The sequence below is a fragment of the Arachis duranensis genome, chromosome 6 (genome assembly GCF_000817695.3).
Source record: "Arachis duranensis cultivar V14167 chromosome 6, aradu.V14167.gnm2.J7QH, whole genome shotgun sequence".
In the NCBI taxonomy this organism is placed as follows: domain Eukaryota; kingdom Viridiplantae; phylum Streptophyta; class Magnoliopsida; order Fabales; family Fabaceae; genus Arachis; species Arachis duranensis.
The window spans coordinates 102,529,991-102,535,485 of NC_029777.3; positions in this window are offsets into that span (position 1 = coordinate 102,529,991).

Here is a 5,495-nt window from a genome sequence, read left to right on the forward strand (position 1 = left end):
AAAATATCATTAATTTGACTTAAATATTTTTAGTAAAATAAATTTTTGAATATAAAATCTTAAATAAATATAATAAATCATAAATAACTCATTATGTTAATTTTCAAAAATTCAAAGTCTTACATTTAATATGTTAAAATAAATTTTTTTATTAGTTGCAAAAAAATCTTTGAATTTTGTGACAAATTAATAACTTGTTACAAAAATATTGTATTTTGTGACAAATTAATTTTTTGTTACAAAATATTTTGAATTTTTGCAACAATATAATCTTTTGTTACAAAACATTATAATATTTTGCAACAAAACAACAGTTCGATACGAAAGCCAACATAATTTGTAACAAAAGAAATCATGTTGTTACAAAATATTGAAATATTTTGTAACAAATTTTCTTGTTGTTACAAAATATTCTTATTTTGTAACAATAACTAATTATTGTTACCAAAAAACTATAATTTGTAACAATTTTAGATTTGATACAAATTTTTTGTTACAAATGCTCCATTTTCTTGTAGTGTAGTCAAAAACCACTCTTTGATAAAGCTGGTTTGGGGTTTTATAAATCTGATAGGAAACCTTCTTTTAAAGATAAAGCTTCTTCATCCAATGACACAAGGTTTCAAGATCCCACCTACTTTAACAAAAAAGCAACTCCAAGGTTTTGTAGGTTATGCAACCGAAGCGGTCATTTTCCTGTTCAGTGTTTCTTTGGTGAAAGAATGATTGGTGATAAAGTTTACAAAGTTGTTTTTTATTACAATGATTTGGGACATAGGAGATGGTTTAACGTGAAAGGATCCAAGAAAATTTGGATACCTAAGGTCACTTGAGCTTATTTTGTAGGTATACTTAGCATCCAAGAGGAAGGAAAATATGTGGTACATGGACAACGGATGCTCTAGGCATATGACCGGAAAGACAACCTTCTTCATAAAGCTTAATGAATATGATGGAGGACTTGTCACTTTCGGTGATAATGGAAAAGGAAAGATAGTGGCCGTTGGAAAAATTGGTAAAAACTTTTCATCTTGTATAAATGATGTTCTTCTAGTTAATGGTTTGAAACATAATTTACTTAGTGTAAGTCAATTGTGTGATTTAGGATTTGAAGTGATTTTTAGAAAATTTGTGTGCTTGGTTGTTTGTGAAAAAACTGGGGATATTCTTTTTGAAGCTAAGAGATGCAACAATGTGTATGGATTAACTCTTGAGGACTTGAAGAACAAAATGTAACATGTTTTACATCTCTTGAATCTAAAAAATGGCTATGGCATAGAAAGTTGGGTCATGCTAGCATGTACCAAATTTCTAAGCTAGTGAAGAAAAATCTGGTTAGAGGAATTCCTTAAATTAAATTTGATAAGGATCTTACTTGTGATGCTTGTCAATTAGGCAAACAAGTCAAATCTTCTTTTAAACCAAAAGATGGAATCTCAACCAAAAGGCCATTAGAGATGTTACACATTGATCTTTTTGGTCCAACTAGAACACAAAGTCTAAGAAGTAAACACTATGGTTTGGTAGTGGTAGATGATTACTCTAGATTTGGTTGGGTACTTTTTCTTGCTCATAAAAATGATGCTTTCCATGCTTTCTCAACCCTTTACAAGAAAATTCAAAATGAAAAAGATTTAAAAGTAGCTCATTTGAGAAGTGATCACGGAAAAGAATTTGAAAACCAAGACTTTGAAAAATTCTGTGATGACTTTGGAATTTCTCATAATTTTTCATGCCCTAGAACACCTCAACAAAATGGGGTTGTTGAAAGAAGGAATAGAAGCCTTCAAGAAATGACTAGGGCTATGTTATGTGAGAATGAGGTTCCAAAATTTCTATGGGCTGAAGCTGTAAATACAGCATGTTATATTTTGAATATATAGGACAATAATTAGAAAAAGGGTTGAAAAGAACTCCTTATGAGCTATGGAAAGGAACCCCTCCAAATCTTAAGTACTTTCATGTTTTTGGATGCAAATGTTTTGTGCTTAACAACAAAGAAAATCTTGGAAAGTTTGATCCAAAATCTTATGAAGGAATGTTTGTTGGATACTCTACCACTAGCAAGGCCTATAGGATTTACCTTAAAGAACATAGAACCATAGAGGAATCCATATATGTTACTTTTTGTGATTCTAACTTAATTTCCAGTACTGTGATAGATAGTGATTCAGATTGTGAAGGAGCTGGAACAAGCAAAGAAAATCCCAAGTTTGCCCAAATTGAAGAATCTGCCAGTCCAGAATTGTCTCGTTAGATTGGAGGAGACATTTCCATTTTGTCTCCTGAGCCAGCACGAGAAACTGAAACAGTGAGACCAATAGAAACTCATCAAAGCTCAACACCACAAAGGAAGCCTAGAGAATGGAAGTCTATGAGGGGTTATCCTCATGACTTCATCATTGGTGATCCTTCCCAAGGAGTGACAACAAGATCCTCAACCAAAAGACAATCCGAACCAAGCAACTTTGCATTTTTGTCACAAATGGAGCCCAATAATGTGAAAGAAGCTCTTGAAGAGCCATCATGGGTCAAGGCCATGGAAGAAAAGCTTGCTCAATTCGACAAGAATGAGGTTTGGACATTAGTACTTCATCCGGATAGTAAGGAAGTTACGGGTACTAAGTGGGTGTTTAAAAATAAACTTGGTGAGGATGGACAAGTTGTTCGTAACAAGGCTAGATTAGTGGCCCAAGGTTACGATCAAAAAGAGGGAATAGATTTTGATGAGTCTTTTGCTCTGGTAGCTAGAATGGAAGCAATTAGATTACTTCTTGCCTATGCTGCCCATAAGGGTTTCAAAATGTTTCAAATGGATGTTAAATGTGCTTTCCTTAATGGCTTTATTGATAGAGAAGTGTATGTGGCACAACCCCCCGGTTTTGAACATAAAGATTTTCCAAATCATGTTTTCAAACTAACTAAGGCTCTTTATGATCTTAGACAAGCTCCAAGAGCTTGGTATGAAAGGCTTAGTGCCTTCCTATTGGAAAATCAATTTCAAAGGGGTACCACGGACACAACTTTATTCATTAAAGCATCTAATGATGATATACTTCTAGTTCAAATTTATGTGGATGATATTGTGTTTGGATCGGCCAATGAGTCCTTGTATGAAGAGTTTGGAAAACTCATGACTAGTGAGTTTAAAATGAGTTTAATGGGAGAGCTAACCTTCTTTCTTGGCCTCCAAATTAAACAAACTCCTAGTGGTACTTTTATTCACCAAGAAAAGTATGCAAAAGAACTTATCAAAAAGTTTGGCCTAGAAAATTCTAAACCAATTGGAACACCAATGCATCCAAACAATAAACTTGAAAAAGATGATGATGGCAAAGATGTGGATGAAACACGGTATAGGGGAATGATTGGTTCATTAATGTATCTTACCTCCTATAGACCAGATATTGTTCAAAGTGTGGGTGTATGTTCAAGATTTCAATCTCACCCAAAAGAATCCCATCTTTCGGCTGTTAAGCGCATCATTAGATACATTAAGGGAACATGTGATTATGGCTTGTGGTATCCAAAATCTGATGATAAAATCTGATGATTTTTGTGCAGTAGGGTTTTGTGATGCAGATTATGCGGGAGATAGAGTAGATAGAAGAAGCACCTCCGGCATGTGTTGCTTCCTTGGAAGCTCACTCAACATGTGGTCAAGGAAGAAACAAGCCACAGTTGCTCTATCCACAGCTGAAGCTGAATATATATCCGCATCTGCTTGTTGTTCACAATTAATTTGGTTAAAAACGCAGTTGGAAGATTACAAATTAAATATCAATAGTATTCCATTATTTTGTGATAACATGTGTGCAATAAATATTTCAAAAAATCCTGTTTTGCACTCAAGAACAAAGCACATTGAGATCAAATATCACTTTATTAGAGAACATGTGCAAAAGGGTACCATTGATATTCAATTTGTAAAATCTGAAGATCAACTTGCTGACATTTTTACAAAACCCCTCTGTGAAGACAGATTCTGTTCACTAAGAAAAAGCTTGGGAATGTTTGATTTAAGTTCTATTGAAATTCTGTGAAATTGTAACTCTGCTCAGTTTTGTCTCGCAGGAATGGACGAGATAAAAATCCAAGCGTGTTGGAGAAGCTGTAATTAAGGGGGAGGCTGCGCAGAATTTATTTCTCATGGGCCCCACAAAATCTCTTTGACCCCACCTTGACCCTTTGATTGGTTCCTCATCTTATGATGATCAAAATCTTTTTGTTGTCTTATCAAATCTTTTTGAAAGTAGTTATTGTCAAATCAAATCCATTTTTCCATCTAATCCCTTGATTCTAGGAAACCACTTTTTCAAATTCCTGAAAATCCCTTGGTTAATAACCGCGCCATGATGATCATTAACTTCCCATTCTAATCAACATTTAATGCACCTCTAACTTCTCTCCACTCTCCACACTCTTCGGCCATCTCATCTTCTTCCAACTCCATATCTTCTCTTCATCATGAAAAAGAAAACGGCTTCTAGGAAGAGTGAACGCATTCGCCTCTATCAAAAGCCCCCCTCTCCACAGACCCACACTCATATCCATATTCATTCTACATCTTCATCTTCTCCCTCACTACCATCCAAACATACGGCCACCATGAGAAAGAAAGTAATTGCCCACAAAAGTTCAGGCCGAGGCAAAAACAAGGAGCCAAGTGTTGAGGAAGAATCATCTCACACCTCACCCATTGCATCACCACCACCATCACCGAAGAAAGCCACACCTGGGAAGAGTGCTCAGAAATCAAAAGAATTCGTTCTACACAACACCATGGAACCGGCAAATCTGGAATCTTTGGAGTTCAAGAATAAATTTGCCAAAACTCACTCCCATTATGACCCTGCCAGATTCAACTCTTGCACTTCTTATGAATTTCACAAAGAAGTTTTGCAAAAGCGTCATCTCTGTCTGACTTACCTTGTCAATCTTGAGATTCTTGCCAAAAGGGAATAAATCTCTCTCCTCTCTTCGAACTGCTTCAATGGATTCCTCTGCTTCACATCCAGAAGCCAGTTTATCCAGGTCTGGTCCAGGAGTTCTACGCCAACATGAGACTTATTGATGGCACCCTCCATTCATATGAGAAAAGAGTTCACATCACTCTTGACACTGCCACCATTGGAACTGCCTTGAGATACAAAGATGAAGGACCGAGAGCATACATGGCTGACAGATGGGACACACAAGTCGGCGTCACCCATAAGGTTGTTCTTCAACACATATGTGAGCATCTCTCAGGCTTGGATGAAAATGTTCCTACTCACAAGGCTCTAGGTTCCACCAACTCATTGCTTCACAGGATCATCACCCACATCTTGACTCCTCAAAGCGGGTCTCACAATAGAGTAACATATTCTGACTCCCTCATCTTATTTGCACTTGTTACATCTACTCCCATTTTTTTTGGTTATATTATGATCCGCCATATGTGGGACTCAGTCAGGAGCACCAAAAAGGCAAATCTGCCCTATGGTATGTTCTTA